The sequence below is a fragment of the Megalops cyprinoides genome, chromosome 25 (genome assembly GCF_013368585.1).
Source record: "Megalops cyprinoides isolate fMegCyp1 chromosome 25, fMegCyp1.pri, whole genome shotgun sequence".
Lineage (NCBI taxonomy): Eukaryota > Metazoa > Chordata > Actinopteri > Elopiformes > Megalopidae > Megalops > Megalops cyprinoides.
This window is the reverse complement of record NC_050607.1, coordinates 16,532,881-16,555,466: the sequence shown is the minus strand read 5'-3', so window position 1 is coordinate 16,555,466 and position 22,586 is coordinate 16,532,881. Positions and strand designations below refer to the sequence as shown.

General features: G+C 45.3%; 1 protein-coding gene across 1 annotated transcript in view; it reads left to right on the top strand.

Annotated features, from left to right (window-relative positions):
• The window catches only part of LOC118772061 (alpha-1,3-mannosyl-glycoprotein 4-beta-N-acetylglucosaminyltransferase C-like), a 112,538-nt gene that overhangs the window by 14,204 nt on the left and 75,748 nt on the right, over positions 1-22,586 (top strand). The window contains exon 2 of the mRNA XM_036520306.1: positions 104-180. The gene's annotated coding sequence lies outside the window, so the exon portion shown is untranslated. The remainder of the gene's footprint in view (positions 1-103; positions 181-22,586) is intronic.

Here is a 22,586-nt window from a genome sequence, read left to right as displayed (position 1 = left end):
GGCTTCATGCCACAGGTTTCTGACTCAAGCTCTTTTTGACCAGCTGCTTTCCATGAATAATGCAATGAAATGTCTGAAATGTCTCATTCTGTGTCCCTCTTAGGCCTCGTACACCCCAGAAACCCAATCAGCAGTCCTAGGTTCCATGGAGCAACGTGACTGCTGCGAACATCTGTGAAGGTACTGTCACGGGTTTTTTGGTCTTAAAGTGACCTGATACATTGAAGAGACTTTGTCTCAGATGCACATGTGCATGTTATTTGTCTGTTCAATGGTGGCAGTGTCCTAGTTTCACTGTTTTATATACAGCAAACAAAACAGAGCAGAGATACTAATACTAAATGCAGTAGTGTGGGTCCTGTATGCAGCAGAAACCAAGCCGTAGATGTTATAGTGTTAAGTACATACGGAGGTTCGCTATCAATCCGCAAACTATATATGTGCACATATACACGTGCATAGACACTGTTATGAGACAGTCTGCATGAGAATCCAAGTCAAATCAAGAAAACGGCACTTATCTAGATTTTGTTTTTGAGGATAGAACAAACCTCGCTTGCTTGACGAGATGGTACTTGCCCATACCTAAAAACTCTGGCCTTTTGGAAGCAAGTTATGCAAAGTGATTTCTCCCTCTATTTCATGCCCATTTCAGGAGCCATGCGTTAAGCTATGAAAGACCACCAACAGCAGTTAGCTGGTACCCAAAGGAACAGTAAAGTTCCTCAATATCTTTGTCGCAATAAACATGAGCAGTCAGGCAAAGTCAAAATGATCTGCCATCTCGCAAATTGTCATATCCTTCAGTTCGCTAATTTGTGTAGGTTTTATCTGCGCTCTCCCGCTGCTCATTTCTCTCCCAGGAAGGACTGTGATTTATTGTGCCAGTCAAAGTGATTACCTGTCACGGCCTCGTGGTAATGTAAGCCTATGTTTGTGACAGCACCGGTGAAGGAAAGCGGCAACTGAAACGCTTTGATTTGGTAATGGATAGATTACATGTATAAATTTTGCTGTTGTTTATTGAGACCCCGAAATGGGTGTGGGCCATTTTGTACATGCATATGCCTGTAGCTGCTGGAGACAGGGAGGTAATTTTTTTTACATTCTCTTTTTTGCATCAGTCCTCACGATAGCCCCAGGGGTTAGACAGTCAGAATCTATCACTCTCAGTTCCATTAAAGTGGAAAAACATGGTGCTGTATGCATACTTCAATTAATAATGCGCACACTGGAATGCAAAGGTAGGCGACTGGTTACACCAATCTGTATCCTTTGTGTTAACTTTGAGTCACAAATTCAAGTATTTTTTTGACTTGTTTCAATTCTTTTGCAGGAGCATGAGTTTGCTATTCCCTGCCAGTAAAGAAACTCATATATCTCTGCAGTTGTCAAAGCCTTTGTGGCAAAATCCAGAGACAAAAATGTATATGATTATTGGGCTTTATTCATATGGTTTACTTTACTTTCATTTGTTTAATGATGAACCACATGAAGAGGAGGAAAACAATAACTGTGTGAATAATCAATGATTTCTCTCTGTTGCTGATGAAATGATGTGAAGCATAACAAAAAATGCTTGACTTCTACAGATGAAAAAATGAACTAATAAATCTTGAATCAACTACTCACACAGACAGTACTGCGTTTTGATCAGTATACGCTGTCTGAAGAAGACCTAAGTCAAAGTGTGTCATTAAAATTTGTAGGACTGGAGAAAGTTAATGTGGCCATAATAGGCAGTGATCTGCTACGTACCCTTGGTTCATTGCCTCCACAAGGACTTAACAGTCTCGGTCTGCGTCTTTTTTTGGCTGAATATGGTTGCATATGCTTGGTATCTCCCAGCAGATGAAACTGTTAGGAGTGATCAATCATGGATCTGAAAATGTGCCAATGTAATTGATTGCATTGTTGAATTCTCATGAGTTAACTGCTTGTTCATTGTTACTAATTAATGTTTAATTACCGTTTAAGAGTCACACAGGCTAATGTGAATTTTGTACTTACAATGGCTGTTGTGCTGAAACACACTGGCATGTAATAACTTAGCAAACTGAATGAAATGAAAAGTCAAATGATCTCAAAAGAGTGAGCTTTTTTTGAGCATCAATTTTTAAGCTTCTTCAGGGAGTTTCTTTTTGCGAAGCGATCTCTGCTAACTGCAGAGATAAATAGCAAACTTTCTTTGAGTCTCTCTATTTGAGTAGACTGTGGTCTGAGAAGACCACCCAATTTTACTTGATAAAAGAGAAAATTCTAAGGAAATAACATAAAAAATCAATAAACCCATTTATATTTATCTCTAAAAATCCATATAAATATATATATATATATGGTACTATGAAATCCCGGCTCCTGTCAAAACATGTAGAAGGTTTTGGACATGTGGTCATTTCACCTCTAAGACAGGAGCTATAAATGTACGTTACAGTGTTGAAGGGACGTTTACACTGAAAGAAAAAGGAAGGTCTAGGATTTTGGCCGGATTTTTGTGCGATGAAAAGAGGCTCCGGGCCAAGCAGCCCACAGCTTTTGTGATGCTGCCACATTCGATCTCACGCTCCTGCATCATACAGGGGCCGCCCCATAAAAACACACACACACATCCGCCATGCAATCTCCTTGTACTAATGCTTTTTCCTGGTCAAATCTCCTCATGGACATAGTCCTCTCATCCGAAGAGTTGGTCTCGATCAGGAAGGACTGAATAATTCATTTAAGCTTTTTCTCCCTCCCCAGAGCTGGAGTCAAAATCACAGGATGCGTTCTGGCAGTGGGTTTAGGTCTTTAAAATAAATGACAAACTCGTCTCCCATTTTTTTTATAATCGGGCGACTTTTTCATGTTTCAGTTTCAGCACACAAGTGATGTTCTGTAAACATAAAAAACTAAGCACGTACTTAAATTTGTTCCTTAAAGTTAAGCAATCTGAGCCTTACCCTCACATTCATAGATTATTCTGCTTATGGGCAGCCATTTGGAATATGTACAGCTAGATTAAATACTTCTAATATAGCACTGGAAGTAGGGCTGCACGATAGAGCCGTCGCAATTAATCGCATAGCTATTTTCAGCGCAATAACAGCTATCCCCGGTATGTGGAGTTAGGTTTCTCCCGTACGTTTTTTCCCTTTAGTCGTACCTGATGCGGGAGCACACCTCCAGTTTTCCGAGGCCACGTGAAATGCTTCCGGGGGAAAAAATGCCACTCGTATCTATTCAATGTTGATATCACAGCAACAGCGCTATGCTGCTTCCATGTGGTAGACAGAAACACATGGCCACAAAGATAAAGAGTGAAAACATATGCTATGTGTTTTTCAAAGTTAATACGTAAATTAACCAACATACAGATACAAGTGATATTCTTCTGCCCTGGAAGCATTTCACTGAACTTTGGAGGTGTGGTCCCGCACCAGGTATGAATAAAGGGAAAAAACATACGGGAGAAACCTAATGCCACATACCGGGGATAGCTGTTATTGCACTAAAAATAGCAATCCGATTAATCACAATGGCTATATCCTGCAGCCCAAACTGGAAGGCATCACCAGTAGCCGGCCTTTTGTAGACTGAAGTATTGGCAGCCAGATGACAGGGATTTTGCTGGAGCTCAATAGGTTTCTCCTCCGAAGAACTCACCGGGTCAAAGAACCACACCAGGGGGAATCTGACCCATGCATTTGCCTGCGATTCAGAAATCCTCCAGTTACAAATTAGCCAACTGTTTGGCTTAATGGGCTTAGGAAGGCGAGGAGATCTCATACACTCTGCATCCTGCAGAATTTTGCCAGATTTAGCCAAAGCAACACACAGTTTCAGTCTTTTTTAGCATACTTAATTAAATCATGGCTTAGCCCGGGCAGACGCAGAACAGTCTAAATGGTTAGCCGTTCATGTCCACTATTTAAAAGGCTCTGAGAGTTGTTCTGTGAGAAAATAAAACTCAAGGGAAGTGTTTGGTTGGGCATACTTAGCAATAATAAAAAAGACTCGTAAGGGCAATTGACTTAGTGTGTGCTTTGTTGGAGTACGTCCAACTAAACACTTTCCCTGGGACTCATTTTTAAAAGCTTATTGCTTTTAAAAAGAGGCAAAAAAATCACAAGCTCAGTTTAGATATACATGCTAACTGATTACTGTAAGATGGATGGAAGAATGGTTTTTTAGAGGACGGGACCTACGTGCCTTTTTAAAATGCTAGTTGCATGTCAGTGGCTTGTATGTCAGAGGATCTGAGGGATGTTTGAAGCCTTTCTTCAAAAAACCAAGAACAAAGCAGGATCCAGAGCTTCTCAGTCACATGTACATCAGGCTCTTTATCCAAGTACAGTGAGAGGAATTCCCAGAAGCAACACACCCCAAAATGTAAAAGGGGGGGGGGGGCTAATTCATTAACAGCCCCCCCCCCACCCGCCAGCAGCCCGGTCCCCTGGCTGCGTTGTGTGACGGGAGAGCAGATGCTTTGACGGTCTCAGGACGAGCGCGTGACCGGCCTCACCGCGGAAGAGACGGATCCGTAGCAGAATCCGCTCTGCTTCTGATTGCATCTCTCTGTCTCTCTCAGCGAGGGCGCGTTTCAGAGGGCTCATCCTCTCTCAGGCTCTCGCTGCCTTTATTTCCCGCGCCCAGCAGGCGTGCGGGAGTGTGAAATAAAGCACACGCGCGCCGCGTCTCCGGGCTGGAATGAGAGGGCCTTTTGACAGGTGCGGCGAGGCACGCTCCACAGCAGGCGCCCACATTTCTTAAAAGCAAAGACGCGGCTCGCAAACTCACTGAAGCAGATATTCCCGTGCAGCATTTCGGTGAGAGAAAGGAATCAGGCGCACCTGTACGGACACCAGTGCTCCCGTGCTGAATCCACACGCACGCTTTCTGTAACATTCTGTCCTTTCTGTTGGACCGCATTCCCTCGGCTGCGGTTTGACTTCCCGTGAGCCCGCGCGCTGGTACGCGAAACACTAATTATTGACCTGCACCAGACCATTAGTTAATCCTTTGCTTGTATAATTGGGGAGAGTTTTATGTAACCACATGTCGACTGCGGTCGATTTGACTGACTGCTTAAAAAAAGCTGTATTTATCACCACTCTCAATGTCTCTGGGTGCCACCAATGCACGGTGATGGCAAGCAGGCTCTTCTGACTTTTTTCTGACTATTTTTCTGCATTAATTTTCTATAAATTATACAATTCCAGTGTTAGCATGCACTGGAATTTCTATCATGCAAATGCCGTTGTCTACAGGATGAAGACACTTTTAAAATGCATTGGAAATCAATTCATTGACAACCCACTGAATACAAAATGGCAAGAGCGACAAAATGAATAAAACACCCTTATTGTGGGGAGAAAGCAATAACCCCTCTCCAAACAGCAACATCGAACTGGGTGTTTGAATACCAGTTTGCTGCTGCTGCTATTTAATTAGTGTGAGGCTGTAATTTCTGAAGAATCCACAAAAAGAATGATGAGCAGCACGGAGCGATTTTGGTGTCTGGCGGATCCGCAGTATTCTGCCTAAGCTGCAAAGTCACACAACATCCCCCTGTAATTGTACCTTTCTACTATAAAGTGCAAGCTGTGCTTTGGATAAATGAATGAACGCTTTGTAGTAAATCCCAGAAATGCTTTAAAGTTTCTGAAGATTTTCCGCACAGCTCCAAAAATGTGCAGGGACATAATGTTCTGAGAGAAGGTTCATTGGAAGAGACGTCACATGTTAAGTTTTTGCTCGCTTAGTTATGACAGTAACATGAATAATAGCAGTGATATAGACGAGTCAGCCGCAGGATCAAATATACAGTATGACAATCAATAAAAAAAGCACAAACACAAAGAACATGAGAAAGCAACCTGCAAATGTGTTGCTCATGGTTACTTTGGCCGGGGATTTCGGACCGGCTCCGCAGGATTGCGGACTAACACAGTGTGAAAGTGGAGTGATAGAGCGTATCTTTCTCTCTGACAATCCTCAGAAAATCCCCTCTTTTTTAACTCCACTGGCCAGGATTCGCAAAATGCAAAATTCACATTCTGTGGCTCCCAAATTGAAGCCATGAATTATTGAGGCTTGTTTGGCCGGCGCGGCTCTAAACTATAATTAGTGGCTCTGAACACCTCTTGTCACAGTATGTTTCCTGAGCCTTGTCTTGGGGGGGTGGGGGGTTGCTTTTTTAACTTTAAGATAGAAATCCGGAGAGCAAAGGAGGAAGAGGGGGAAGATAAAGAGAGGCAGAGCGCACAGAAAGAGTTACTGACACCTTGGCGCCGCACAGCCAGGCGAGAGAGAAGGAGGGAGAGAAAGAAAGCGAGGGAGCGAGGGAGGCGGGGGGGGGGGGGGGGGGGGAGGGAGAGAGAGAGGGAGAGCTGCTCGATTCAGTGGGGCGAGTGCCAGCGTGATGAATGTGCGCGGCACTTTTTCTGAGAGCCAGTTATCTGCTTCCGTGCGAATCATGGAGATTATTTAGGCTGGGAGCGTGCACGAAGCAGTGGCAGGGCTCTCTCTCTCTTGCTCACTCTGAGCAGCGGCGGCGGGGAAAGGGGAGCGCGGCTCGGCGCTTTATCGCGCACCATGCCTGCAGCCCCGTAGCTCCAGCCCGCATTCCCGGTCTGAGACACAGGGGCGAGCGGGGACCACCCGGCTCCCCCCCCCCAGCGTTACAGCCTGAGCTGTTCCGAGCCGTCCGAAGTTTCGACAGCGACAGCGTCAGCGACAGGACAGAAGGTGTCCCCCTCTCCTCCGCTGTTGAAGAAAGCCGGCGCGGGTGGGAGCGGGGAGCCGCGGAGATTGACGCTGACAGGTAAGCCGGGAGGACGTGCGGTGTGTGTGTGGAGCGCTGGCGCGGACCGGCCGCCGCTGGCACCGCTCGACGCCGCTCGCACTTTTTATTCTGATGACGCGTTTGTTTACCCGTTTGGCCCGGAGTGCTTTGGCTCGCAGGGGTTTTTCGACGCCGCTCCCGGAAACGGAGGCGAGGGCGAGAGCCCCCCGATGGGGATGAATCAAGTTTCGGCTGATCTCCCGTTCTGCCGTGCGAGATTTATGAGCAAAGTCTCGTTCTCTGCAGGGCTGCGAGCCATAAATCGGAGAGAATTAGGTCAGGCTGGGTCAGGCTCTTTTTAGTGATTGGCTAGTGTGCACGGAATACCGTTAATGGGGGGAAAAAAGATGATGATGTGGTTAAGTTAACTTTCTTTTCTGTTGTACAGACAGACCTCTTCAACTAAATACAGAACCAGGCGCTTGTTTGCTGTAGATATCAGCCAATACTGCTCTTTGTCTTAAGCTTACACAGCTAAACTTAACCATAAAACTTAAGTAGCATAGCAATGTGGTGATGACATTTCGAAACTGTCTGTGGGGCTTACCTGCAGTAAGCTGCATGGCATTATTTACAGTAAAAAGGGCAATATGACAGAACTTGACAACGAAGTAATACCTCTGAATGAATTAGGATATGATATATTAAACCCGAATTGCCACAGAAATGCTAATTAAAGCAGTTCCAGTGAAAAACATTCTGCAAAGCGCTGAAGGCCAGGGGAAAACTGCGCGTTATCGGGAGAAACAACGGCGAACTAAACTGAAGGCAACAAATGAGGCGTGAGAATTTGATGCATTAAGCGGCGGGGGGAAAGGAGACGTATGGCTGGCGTAGGTGCGCCTTCAGGAGACACCGAAAGGAGGTTACGCAAAGGACAAGTTCAAACCGTGTTGGTAAACGGTTCATCCCGTCTCCTGTGAACTATCAGTCTGGTGCTCAAAGGGTCTGATCTCCATCGTAAGTTTCATCCGTTTCTGACCAGAGCTGATACTGGGGGGATCCTGCCTTATTTTCAGCTATGATAACTATGCACACCAGAAACAGCCGTGTAGTAATTGTATGTAATCATGTATTACTTTAGGAATCCTACGGTGTGTGATGAGGTTGCATTCTAGGATAAATAAGCATTTTCCTGAATAAAATGGTAACACTGTTTCCTCCCACGAGATGACATTATGCAGCGTGGTTGCAGCTTTGTATTATTAAAGTGAGAATATCCTGCAACCTGAACATTCTGTTTGAGGTCTTTGCGTGAAAGCTGTTAAATACAGCTGCTCCATTAGCGTGTTTGATTATACAGTCACGTTACACGTGCTCATTCGCTCATTGAAGCCCTTACCGGGATGTGCTACGCTGAGGGCGATAAGGAGTGACCTTTTTAAAAACCGCAATTCGCAGCGGTGGGGAAGTCGCCTCTTATCGTCCCGAGATCAGACTCGCCTCGCCTTATCTCCTGGCCTTGTTGAGGAGGGAAGAGGCTTCCCGCAGCGCGGTGGTTGTGCATCGGCGATATTACTGTTGACTATTGTCTCCGGCTTGGGATAATATGATATTACCCGGGGGTCCCCTGGCCTCGTTCACACCGAGAACGCATGTGATAGCTATATCTCATAACGATAATGATCTGCTGTTTGCTAGCAGTGGTGCCGGAGAGAGTGCCTCCATTCAGCGCACCTGTCAGTCATCTCCTGTTGGGAGCTCTCTGTCTGTCACCGCCCCGGAGCCGAGCGTATAGCCCTGACTGTTTAATACATTTTGCTTTATTAGAAAAAACTCCGAAAGTCATCCCCAGGATACTTACCGTTGTCATTCGAGATCATTTTTATAGCTATTGTTGCATTGTGACCAGCTCCATTCATCTGAACCCATATATGAAATGAACCTGTTTTGTGGTATATATTTATTGTTATATCTAAAGCCATAGACGTAGTTACAGTAATAGTTATAGTTATGTTTTCGGTCATGGTTATAGATATAGTTGTAGTTATAGTCATAACTGTGGTTATAGCTATAGATATAATAACACTTATAGTTACAGTTGTAATTGTAGTTACAGTCTTAGCTGTAGTTACAGTTATAGTTTATCTCTATCAGTAGTTATAGTCATAGTTGTAGTTACAGTCATAGGTGTGGTTATATTTATAGTCATAGTTGTAATTATAGTTAGAGTTATAGTCATAGCTGTAGTTACAGTCGTAGTTATAGTTAATATGTGAGCAGGGCTTAGTGGAGTGTGATGACGCTCATGCTGGGAGGGGGGTGTCTGGGGGATGAGGGTTCTTAACTGTCTTTTCACTTCAGTACCCACAATCCCCTTCTGCTGCAATAAACTAAAAATTAGTGTCAAAAACAAGTCAAACAAAACACACACCCATACACAAACTGCAGGCAGCGCTTCAGTTCTTAATGAGCGATCACACCCGCAGTTAGAATGAATCTGGTCCTGAAACTGAAAAGAGCAATGACCTTTCTGAATTAAATGCCAATATATTTAATATACAAGGAGGGCCTCTGTGACTCCCGCAATAGTTATTTCTTGTTTGCTCGCTGATTACACAGGGTCCGGTGGACATTCAGAGTGGATATTCCTGTGCCAGATGAACATTCAGTGTTTATTTGTGGAACAAAGAATAAAAAGATGTTCTCGGGGGTCAGTTCTTATGACAAGTTAATATTTCTCTACCAGACACCATAGGGAGCTTATTTCTCCCCATTATTCAAAGTACATCCAGCTCCAGCAAGCTTTTTTTTTCTGTGCCATGAAAAGCACCAGAATAACAAGATTCTTTAGGCCAACGTGAATGGATCTCATTGCAATTTAACATGCTGAATACCAAATAAAGAATATCATAATAAACGTCTGAAGTGATAAAGTCTAAAATGATATAACCATAATACATTATAAAGCACTGGCTATATAACTGTTATCTCCAAATTCGTCTATGGGTTTGTCAGTTTCCGCTGGACTCAACCTTAATAATGTAGCACTTCCAAAAATCACTACACTGCAAAAGAAAACAGAAGAACTGCACCAGCTACCAGGCTGTGATCTTGCATCTTTTGAATGGACAGGATATCTGTGCCAAAAATAAAACAATGACGGTAATACAAAAATGCCCAAAATAAGAAATCATATTTTAAGAGCTAATTTGCCTGCAGCCAAGTAGAAGCCACAAGATATTACATTTTCATTTACACTGGTCCCAAGTGCTATTGAGATGCAATTTGACAAGCCCATACCATTTCTTAGTGTTGTGGCTTGTGAAGTGGCCTCTTCTTAGCAGCTGCGCAATGAACAGCGGGCTAATAGTACCCACATGGAATGGTTTGATTTTGAGACGCTGCGTCCCCAAGATGCCATGTTTTTCAGTAATTGCTCTTGGGGCTGTGCTGTACACGCGGTATGTTGAATGGTCTTGTAGGAAAAAGCCACACCCCTTCCAGTGGCCTTAGTCTTCTTATTAACGGGTACCGCAGAGGAAACTGGCAGGTTCCGTTTCATGCGAGCATTTTTATAGCCGCTGACTGACTTGAGGAGGTCGGCAACCCTGAAATTTGTCAAAATGGGCCTGAAATATTCAGACAGCTCTCTAATTTTAACCGTGGTGATGAATGCCGCTGGCGTACAGTTTCCGTGCATAACCCCCGTGTATTAACACAACAGCAGGAAGCGTCTGTTAAATTCCGAAACCCGCATGTGAATACGGAGACAACAGAATGTCGAGGCAGGTTTATTTTGTAGGATCCTGTTTGTAGACGTGACACTGCGTGCCGCGCGCGTCCGTTGTGTCCATTGTAAACAGTTGCTAACGTTGTGTTAAAAACAAGCCAAGTTATTTGAGCAGAAAAACACACTCCGTGCTGAAGAACGTTTTTTGTTGAAATTCAACAAGGGTGTGAATGAATATTTATATTGTTGGTGGACTGGTACAGAGAGAAGAATTGATATGCCGTGGCGAAATTGCACAGCATTTCTGCTGTCATAAGACTAACCCCATTCTGATAACTGAGGCGCCGGGCACCACTTTCCTCTGTGGAGCTCCTGTGTCAAGCCTTCCATCATAGCTGTTTTCTGATAAACGGCACTCTGCAGTTTACCACACAAATCCCCCCTGTCTCACACATCCTGACAATGGCCATAAAGGACCAGTATCCTGTGGGAGATTACTGTCTCTATCCTGCTCTGTTCTCTGGAGGCATTCAAGAGCTGCTGCCTTTGGCCATGGCTGAATGTCTGAAAATGGGGGAAAAGGAAGAGTCTTTTTCCATTTTGCATAACTGAAATTCCATGTCTGTGTGTGTCCCTCACCAAAAAGGGTGGATTTTTTCCGTTGCGCAAAAAGTGCAAACTGTCACCCCTGATGTCGTTTATCTTTCTATCCTGGATAACCACTGTGCTCCGGTGTCCCAGAAGGACGAGTGTTCTTTGAGGTTGAGAATGTCACTGAGAGATATTGATTTTTATGTGCCAGATTCCTCAACATGTGCAGAAGAACAGTGCTACCATTTAGGAGCTGTGTTGCACAGTAGGCCAGTATTCCAGTCCACCATGCAGTGAAATTTCAGCCAACCGGTGCTCCCCCGAACGCCATCGTTGCAGCTCAGCCAATGAGATAAGTGCGGTGTGACGTCAGAGCTCTAAGTGGATGATAGCACTTCTGGCGGATTGTTGCACCTGAGATCAGCCTCGGCCCTGACGCATTCCAGCACGCTTCTCCACGTTGGCGCTCTGAATGCTAAAACGGGAACCCTCCCCCCCCGCCCACCCCACTCAACCCTCCCACTCGACTGTATTAGTCCTGTCCATTGTATGCGTGGGGGTCAGGCAATCGGGACGCTTGCTTTAATTATTTCGTCAAATCGTTGCCCTTTTCCCCGAGCCGTGTGGCAGGAGAGGCCGCGCAGAATGAATGGGTGTGAGATAGGGGAGCTGATGTGGGCAAGAGAGATTAGCTGGAACATTGACACTGACAAATCTGATACATTAAGGCTTTGTTGGAGGCATCTAGAGGAGGATGAGGGAGGCAGCTCTCTGGATAAATGGCACTCTGCTTTCCCCTGGTGCTGCATTGCGCTGCCTTGGGGTATGGATTTGGCCTTTAAACCAGGGGGTTATAGGTTCAGTTCCCAGGCGGACGCTGCCATTCAACCCTACAGCAAGGTGCTTAACCCAAATCACTGCTGGAAATTTCCCGTTATGAATACATACAAAAGCTGTAACAATATAAAGGTTGCCCTTGGTAAGGGTGTCTGCTAAGCAAATTAATAAATAATAATCCTGTTTAATTACAGAAGCCAAAAATGTCTATGGAATGTTGAAGCATGCATTTTCCATTAGAAAAATATGTTTAAGGTAACAAAAGAATGTAATTAATTTGGGCCTTGCATGCTAAATAACAAAGATGAAATATTATCTGGCAAAACAGTTTCATTTCCCATTTGAATTTTTCCGCATCCGTTTTAATTAGGTAAACAACAAGCTAAACTTATGAAAAGACCAAGATATTTTATTTTAATTACAATTTAGGCCTTTGAAGGTTCTTTCAGCTGTGTGAAAAAATTTGAACTCACAAGTTATTTTCGGTTATAGTTGAAAATAATCATAAAATGAAATAAAGCAGAAAGAAACGCTCGTTGTTTCCAGTATGTGGCTTAGGCGTAAATCTACCGTGTTGCACCGGTGTTCCAAGAGTCAGTCGAACTGAACTGGAACCTTCATTGTGTACACCAAAGTTTTTTGGAAGATGTCCTATCTGAACGCTCTCCCGCAAGGTGGTGATGCCAGCTAAGGGAAGCGAGGTGCATCGGTTTTGAACAGAATCAGCCTGCTGTTGCTCACAGAATAGAGCTTTTCCGAGCCACGCCTAACTGCTGCTCCTTCACGGTTCCCAGTGCGGCTTTCTGATTAAGTTTGGAGTCCCGCAAAGCAGAAACACGATAATTAGCCACCCTACAGATAATGTTCCTCTGAGCTTCCGACTAAGTCAGACAGGAACTTAATAGCAGAAGGCGAAATTGCAATTACTGTTGAGCTGAAAGAAACATTTTTAGTGTATTGCCTTTAGAAGCAGCAGTGAAATCACAGCATAGTGAGGGGTTCCAAAAAATGATATTCACTGATGCCTTGAATATGTGAAACTGTGAACTTAACTAAATCGCAGTTTCGGTTTATTAAGTCCAACATCCTGTGCGCAGGCAGTTACAAAAATGCGTTCGTTCTGTTCTCAGTCTGCCAAAAATTGTCTGATGGTTTCAGTGCGTGATCTGACATGCATATCTATCCATACAGAGTTCTCAGAATGCCTATTAATGATGAAGGGCTTATGATTTAAGGTGCACCACACTTTAATCCATCTTGAAAAATATGCATCACTTTTTTTTTTTTCTTAGTATAGATTCCTGAAAAATCTCCGACGGTGTTCTTGCTGTTGCCTAGCAACCTAGTGAGAGGGAGTTGTAAATCTAACTGTAATTGAAGGTACCATTTTGATGTGGATCAAGTAAACACCAAGCATCTGATTCAGTTAAAATTAGTTTAAGACCTAAAATTGCATCTGTTAGTTAGATTGCACTATATTACGGCCTTTCGTGAGCAAAATATTGCGTTTCTCCCACTCAGGGCTGAAAGGTTTGGGGGGTAGAAGAAAACAAATTCCAATCAATAAACATACCGAGTGCATTATGGTACATTCATCCATCACTGCAATGACAGTTTGTCACTTGGAACATTTCATAACGTGTTGCGTTTGAGTCTCCCAGCCAAAGCTCATATATTTCAACCTGGGGTCTCATTCATCAGCCACACATATGCACAGATTTGCTGCTGAACTGTGAGGAGGATCACGAAACAGGGCTCCGTCAGATTGCTTTGTCTTTCAGTGTACAGTATTTTTCAGACCATGTGCAGGGACATTCCCTTGTGGCTGAATGTGGTGCTACAAGGAGAAGTGAGAGCTCTTATCCTGTTGGAAACTGATGCATGTGACTGTCAGAACATCTGGAGAGAATATAAGAGAATATCGGTAAAGTTATAATATATATATTTAAGTAATTTGTATAATGTATTTAACATAATAATTCTGATGCAAAAACTTCTACAAAATACATTTACATGTCAGGGGTTCAATGCTTTATGTAGTTATGTATGCCCTGTAGCAGAATGATTTTTTAGCAAATTGAGAAGTTGGACTGAAATAATTGCAAATAACATGAAAATATCCGATTTTTTGCGTTTGAAAAACTAGGGTAATGTGCCACTCAGGGGAAAGAGTCTTCAAAGACTCTTTACCGAGAGTTTGAAATGGTTGATAAATTACCGCTGATCACCAAGAGAAATGACTTTAAGTCTGAGCAGTGACTTAGCTCAGCTGCTAGGGAGACCGACTTGCCACAGGCATGCTGTCCCTGCGTATGTACAGGAGCTACGCTATCAGCTCTCATTTGCATAGGGCTGCTTGTGGCACGCCCACTCTGGGGGGAAAAAAACCCTGCCTACTCTCCGCCCACCACATCTACCCATGAGGGCAAAATTCGCACATACTTGATAAGTAGGAGTGAAACAAACATGGATGAAAAGAACACAGCGTTCAGGTTTTGTGTACTGGGCTGCTGTGAAAATCCTTGGCGCAAAAAAAAAAAAAAAAACGCTGTTGTTTTTGCAAACCGGTTGCACATAACAACGGGATTGTTGAATATGAATTTGAATAAATACATTTAGCATGAAAGGAGGCACCAGAAACCACTGTGTCACCAAGGCCAATTAACGCGGTGTGGACCGCCGTCAGGAATGTCACTGAGGAGGCAGCAAGTTGAAAATGTGACAGCTTTCGCAGCTTTGTGGAAGTGCATTTCAGGTCAGAGCTGGCGGGGTGAGGAAGTGAAATTAGCGGAAGGCTTTATTTTGTATTTACTGATGATCCTGAGACAAGCCCCTGAGTGCAGATGAATGTCTGCCTGTGATAGGGTGGAAATCTCAGAGCGACATGACAGAAACAAAACGCAAGCTGAGGTGTCGGGTGTTGGGGGAAAGTGGCGTGGTGGCAGCGGTGGGATGGAAGCCTCGGCTGTGATGAAATAAGGCTTAAACCTCCCACCTCCCCCCGCTGCCTCCCGCCCCCAGTGCAAATCGCCCGCTGCTGCAGGATCCCTGTAAGGTATCCAGCCACTCAGCCTCACTCTGACGTCGCCGAGGATACCAGGGCCGAGTTCACGCCAGGTCTGTCCCCCTCTGGCCATTACAGAATCCCTGAAAGCACCCAGGATCCCCCTGCCTGTCGGTAATGTACCGTGCCATCACCTGTCTGTCCTCCTGCACTGGCCGTCTGGGACAAGCCTACCAATAGGGGAGGACACACGGCCTATTATCTTCGAATAGGTGCAGGATAAATATTTCAGCACGCTTTCCAGAGTCCATCCGCATTACCCTCAGAAACTGAGCTTGTACTGTAACCCCACTGGACCGATGATACACTGCCATCAGTCTGAAAAGCTTGCCCGAAATACAGTACGCATCACGCTTTTTTTTTCCTTTTTTTTTTTCTTTACCCCCTGCTGGTGAATTAATCAAGTTTTATTTTAGGTGGTTCATCAGCAACTAGCAAGTAGCGCTGTTAAATATTCATGCGCGCCTCGTGCTCTTAAAATAAGGCTCATTATCACATGCTGCCTCGGCGAGGTTCTTCAAAGCTGTTTTCCGAAAGCGTCACATTTGTTCCTCGGCATTAACTAGCGTACAGTGCAGCTGTTTTTCACCGGGCTGATCTGATGCCAGGGTTATTTGCGTTAAATATTGAAGCATGCGAGCTGGTGAAGGAGGTGGAGGTGCTCGGAGGATACGCTCAGCCTGTGTGTTAGCCAATGGTGGAAAGACTGCATTTTATCTGCATTTTTAAAAAGATTTTTTTATCTTTCAGATTGAAACAAAGCATGATTTGTAAATTAGCAGAGATAATAATCTTTGATTCAAATTGTCACTAGCTGACCTCACAGGTATGGTGTAATGTGTAAAGTATTCTGGGATGAGGTTAACTAGTATTTGAAAGAGAATCCCAGAGAAAGTGTTTAGCGTTTATATTACAAAGATGGTGGCCCAAACAAGACTGATATGTATGTTCTTCCCACATTTCATCAAACACTTTCCTGGGTTTTGGTTTCATGTAGAACCACCACTATAAAAGGTTTCATCACTTCGCATTTTAATTGAATAATCCGCTGTAAGTACAGCATTCTGGCCTTAAAGGCTTGTTTCATGACCAGGCCCTCCCTGCTGTCTTCCACACTGTAAGCTCTCTAACACGTTACTGCATGACTGGCGCTGTACTGTAAGGGCCCGTGTTGTTAATGTGTAAAGTGCACTGACAGGCTGTGGCGGTGGCCCCGGCGTGGGACGTCCCCCGCAGGGCACGGACGAGAATAACGCCTTCCGTGACGAGACGGGGGTGTGACGTGCGTGTGGCGGGGACGGTGGCGGGTAGCCTGGGTGGAAGGGCTGCTCGCTGAGGCTGAACAGGCCAAGGGCGGCAGAATGTTGCCACGGTGTTGCATATACGTTTTGCGTGGCAGGCGGGGTACGTGACATGACTGACGGGATGATCACATCGTCAGGGCTGAGAAAAAGATGAGAACAAGGTCAACTGAGAGGGGGAGTCCGTGAGCACAAAGTGGGAACAAGACGGTATTTGAATCTGTCCAGATGGCACAGCATAGATGCGCTTCTCTGTCACACAAAGTGAGCAATTTTCCAAGGTGATTACACTAGTGTTGCACAAGGGGCTATATACAGTATATGTAAAAGAACATTATGAGCATGTGTGTTACAAATGGCTTGCAAATGGTCCACCACTGTTTCATTATTATATGAGTTGCACAAACATGTAAGAAGCCATTAATAATCCATCATTCTGTTCTGAAAACATTCATTGACAAGGATCTCAAGGATCTGTAGGATAGCAGTAGATATGAGGACATCATAGGAGTTCTGTCAAGAGATTGAAAGCTGTGTGAAAATACCCAGCCTCTGCCATGATCAGGTTTGAGATGAACTCAACAGCTGTAATTACAAACATGTAAAATATTTACATTCACATTTACATTTATTCATTTGGCAGACGCTTTTATCCAAAGCGACTTACATAAGTTACAGTTCTTTACAATGTTATCCATTTATACAGTTGGATATTTACTAAATATACATGTAAAATAACACAGTTGATTTATAACTGAACTATGCACTCCTCTAAGCTTGTGCAGTTAGACTAACTCAAAAGGGCTGATCAGAGAAGACAGAATGTATGCCCTTAAGTGGTTAAGGTCCTGTATATGATGTTTCATATTTTATGGTTCACATCATTAATATTTAAGGCAGACTTTACTCTACACTCACAGACTGAGAGCAGATCCCTGTCCAAATAAAAACTTGCCCATACTTTTCATGAAGTATAAAACTGGTTTATACTAGTCCTTCTAGTGGAAAGGAGACAATCACTTCTAGCTCACTGGATCTGTGGATCTTATTGTGTTGCTTCCCCCTCGTATGTAAATTGAAAGGTACTGTAGTTACAAAAGCATCCATATTGACCGTGGACGCTTACTGTGAGGAGTCCCCGTAGCTTGCGATGTGACATTCTCATATAATTTTCATGTTATTAACGCTATGGATGCTGCAGCAAACTCAGATTGCGTGGCATATCTTCCTGGTGTGAATTTCAGAGAATCGTATAATCTCTCAGGATACACCGACTGCGCATACACACATCAAATGTAATCTTTTTACATCACGCCATTTCCTCTTTCCAGATGCATTAAGTGTGAGAACTGTAAAAAAAGAAAGAAAAAAACCTGCTGGAATATTACTTGTCAGCTCCGCTTATTGCATATTTCACTCTGTATAAAGAGGATTAGCGGTCTGTGAAATGGCATCAGCATCAAAGGCCGTGTGTATGATGGGACGAACACAGGGGCCAGAGTGTCCGGCGGTAACGGGACGCCGGCGGACAGCGCCAGCGCCGTCTCTCCGCTGGCACGGTCCGAGGGCCTCTGACTGCCATGCTAAGTCCAGCATAATGCGGGCCCCCGGATCGCTGGCGTCGCACCAGGGGTCTGGGACGGTAGATTAGTCTGTGCCCGGGCTTGCTTCTGCTCCCGGGGTGACCCATCAAGGCCTCTGGCCAATGAGAGGGGGAGAGGGAGGGAGGGAGGGAGAGAAGGAGGGAGGGGGAAAGTCACAGGGACCGATGGAGAAAGAAGAGACGAGCGACATAAAGCTGAGCCGCGCACCCGCCTGGTTCTCCGTCACGCTGGGGAGTGAATTAAAACAGGCCGACAAATTGAGACGGGTGTTTGCGCGCCCGAGCGTAGCTTCGGGGGTTCTATTTAGATGCAGCACCCTGTGTGCAGGCCTGCCACAACGCACGTGTGCCCGTCAACTTTTTACCTACATCGGAACACCGCTCGGCATGATTTATGGGTTAGCTCGCCGCAAGCGTGGAGGGGAGCGGGGGGGACGTGTTTCGAGAGCTGAGAGCGGTGCGATCTCTGTCAGCTTTCGGCCCCTCCCCATCAGGGAGGGAGTGCAGCCGCACCCATCCTCCTTTGACTGACAGGCGCTCCTGACAGCCCTCACACGGACATCCCTGTGACATCATAAACAGAGAGGGGCCAGTTCCTCTCGGGCGACTTTCACTCTTGTCCACAGCAACGCTTGACCGTCCCGTTTCCTCAGAGCGGGAGGTGAATTTACTGTTTTCCCGGTGTCCCGGAGCGTCGCCTCCTAAAGAAATTAGGCCGGTTATGGAAGAGGACAGTCTTGAGGGAGCGTCCCGGGACGCCTGTCAAACGATTCGGCCCTCCCCAGGACAAAGGCCGGCCCCGTCTTCCAGCGCAGCGCGGCGCTGCCCCGGGGGGGACGCGGAGTCCGCATTATGACTTTGAAAAGGAGCGCCGCAATACTCAGCCTCCTTCATTCATATCCTCAGCTGCACTCATTAATTATCTATATATAGCCGGACCATGCTTAATTACTGCTATTCAAATGAAAGGGGATCTTAATTATCTCTGCACTCGCCTCGCTCCTCCTTTTGGATTCAGAAATCAGGAAGTCAAGGGAAGGAGTCTCAATAATTATGATGATACGCACGTGAGATATTATTTAAACACGCTGCTCCGTTTTTTCAGCTGCGGAGAGGTACTGTTAATGTTAAGCGAAGCCATTTGGAAAGCAACAATTAGCAAAAGTTACCTGTGTTAAACATGACACCTGAAATCTAAGCAAACTCTCATTCAGTTGAACGTCTTTTGTGAAGCACACTCCAGAACCATCACCCATGAGTGAGTGGCTGTGCATGGGGACCGTGTTTTTGGGGAGGGGTAACATCGGACACAAGCTGTCTGCGGTAGAGCGCAGTACGCTGTATGCAGTGAGGAACTGCAAGCCCAAATCATCTACAGGGGCAAACGGCTGATTGCACAGTTCCATAAATCTCTTTGGTTTTCATGTTGTTTTATTTAGGCCTGCGGTTGTTGCAATCAGGCCCACGAGAGCACTGCGCAGACAGCTGTGTTAATTCTCTGTGCTTTTCAGTCATTACTCAGGACGCCAGGGGCTCGGCAGGGTGGCGTACCTTGCTGTTTTTATCTCTCCGCCCTTTTTTCTTCCATACGAGCGCCTCACAGAGCACACATTTTAATCATAGGGCTGGGGTGTCGCGTTCTGTCACCCGGAGCAACTTCCACAACGCTGGCTTATGAGCGGTGCGGAAGTCATTTTTCTTAGGTTCGGTATCTGTTTGTTTGTACTGTGCCAGTGCACCCGCTTAAATGAGCTAGTTATGAAACAGCTGGGGAGTCGGAAGTGTAGATGGCAGAAATATTTTCGTCTGAGGCTGATCTTAAGCTCTTCTCCAGAATAATCTTTCCCTCATTCTGTTCGCTGCCCTCTCTTTGATGGCTGTGTTTATGTGAAGACCATAATAGGCTAGCTATCAAGGGATAAACATTTTCCCTGCACTTATGATGGTAAAAATATATTCCTGGTACATGGGTGTTAGCAGATGTTATCATAAATATACTCTAGATGGTATGTTTTTATGGTATGTTTTTAGCCCTGGAATCCAGCAGTTTGAGGTTGGTATGGTTAGTATGCTTTGGGAGAAGCAGTATGTCCACCTCCCCCAATCTCTGATGCCTCATTTGGAGCTGAGCAGGTTGTCATCCAGCCGAACCCCCATCTGTGTTTCTGGTTATCGTGTGTGCTAATGCTAATATGCGCTCTTTATGGCGTGTGGAGGGGTTTCAGAGCAAGGCCTGAGCGGGTGTGAGCATCAACACAGCAGGGAAGCATCAGAGCCCCCCAACGCAGGGGCTCCATCACCCTGAAAAGCACACAGTCAGAACTGCTACAGGCAGACACTTTAAACATGGAGTTACCGACACTACCCTGTCACAGACAGATTACCCAACACTGCTCAAATTACAAAAGATATTCAGTATTTTGCAATTCATGAAAAAAGAATCTTTATCACTTAAATATCTATATATTTTCAAGAAGCACATCTTATAATATATAGTATTAGATAATGGTATGATTACATTATATCAGAAATTTGGTACGACAATACAAGTGAGTTGACATAATAGCGAGTGCCATCAATCATTTTGATTTGTTTCATTTTGAATCAGTAATTTTAGCCCACACTCTTTTTAAAGCACAGCCAGGATAATTATGATTTGTAATGAAGCCAGTTTTATTTTGGGTAGATTTCCAACCCAAAAATGGCGCCATTCTTCTAACCCAGGAGGATAAGCACCCTCACATTTTCGACTGCCATCCCCCCTGCCCCGGAGGTCCGCGCCCTACCAGCAACATCAGTCTCTTCAGAGTCACTGCTGGTGTTCAGCAAATCAGTGTCACAGCGGCTCCCCGTGTCCCCAGGACAACAGAGACAAATCTGCTAATTGTGCTCCTCTCTCTGAACCTCCTCAGAGCCCCAAAGTGAGCGCAATTTAGCTCCATTCGGCGGGGCCCGAGCGTGGCGCGAGGGCCAGATTGAGGAAATCAAGGTGACAGCGTGACTCCTGCACTTTCGGCCGACTCCAGCAGACTCATCTGTCTCTGTGAACGGCTCATTGGTCTTTCGCGGCGCGGGCGAGGCAAGTTCAGTATTTGCCTTTTCTTTTTTTTTTTTTTTTTTTCCTCTCTTCCTTTTGCCTGTTAATATCTAGCTGTGGGGGCTGACGGAAACAAAAGTGAGTCCTTGTCAGGGCCCCAGCCAGCGTGTAATTGAATTCTTCCGTGTTTCAAGGAGAGCGCGGGAGCGTGGCGCCGGGGAGAGGATAAACACGCGCCCGCTTCGTTTCGGGAGACAATCCCCCGCGCCGCAAAAAAAAGAAAACAACCCGGCAGCTCAGGTGCGTCTGAAATGTACAACACTAATCCCTCCCATAAAGCGCCCGTTTGCCCTGCCAGGCCGAGGAGGAAAACTTCGAGACAGAAATCCCCTGCTATTGATCCGTGAATATGCTAGGGGTCGGTAAAGTGAGAGGACTTTGTTTTCGTCCCTGGGTCATTCTCATTGATCTTAGTTTGTGCGGGTCCAGATGTTGGATATTCTAGCAGGCGGTGCTAAAAAAGCGAAACGTTCGGGCTCCAATCCCTCCGCTGCCCTTGGTGATGGAGATGTGAGGCCAGATAGCTCCATTAAACGAGAGATTAGCATCAACTTATAAACGCTGTTTAAAATGCTGAATAATTGCCAGCGTGTCAGGGTCACTTTTTATAAACGTCTCGCCCGAATCAATACAAGCCTCGTTAAAAAAACCACGCACGCCTCGGCTCGGCCGTCAAATTTGCGCAGTGGATATTTTCGTATAATAATTATTTGCATAGAGATAGAATAACATGGAGGGGGAAAAAAACTGTCCTTCTGTGTTTACCTCAGAGACTGTTTGCTATTCAGAGGAATATTTTGATAGCATCAACATAATAAAGAGGGTTCTCTGTAGGCAAGAGAACGCTAGGCTAGTATCACTGGGGAGCAGCCTCATGTCCTTGTTACGTCAATGGCCTTTTTAATTGCGAAAAAATACCATTTGTTGCGATGCTAGTGACTGCGTGACAGATGTAGGAAGACGCCGCGCGCTGCTCAGATCTTTGGGAAGAGTCTTTGAGTGTATTGTTTTTCATGTTTTTTCGTCTCCGGCTACTTCATTTTCTCTGTATAATCCATCTAGTCTTATCGCAGTGGGGGCTTGTGATCCTGTCATTCCTATGGAACAAGTTTTCGCGTCCCCGGGGGGAGCCGGATACACAGTCAAAGGGAAAATGAGATTGTGCTTTCCAGGCTGGGTCTGGGCGTGACAAGCATCAGTCTACCCGAGGTGGCGATAACAGCCCGGCACACTGAAGGCGGTCCCGGGAGAGAGGTCATTTCTGTGCCCAACACGCAAGGGACACACCCTATTTTAATGAACCGTGGAATGACGCAAAGATGGTTTTTTTCCCACAATGCACAACTTACTGTGTTTGTCATAGGGGTGGCAGCATAGCAGAGTGGTAAGGAGCAGGGCTGTTGTCCGTTCGATTTCGCTGGGGCACTGCTGTTCCTAACCCTGGACTAGATACTTAAACCAGAATTGGCCAGCTGTATAAATGGACAACGTGTAAAAATTGTAACCTGTGTAAGTCACTCTGGATAAGAGCGTCTCCTAAATGACAATAATGTAACGTAATGTCATATGCATTAGCAAAGATATTGTGCAGGCG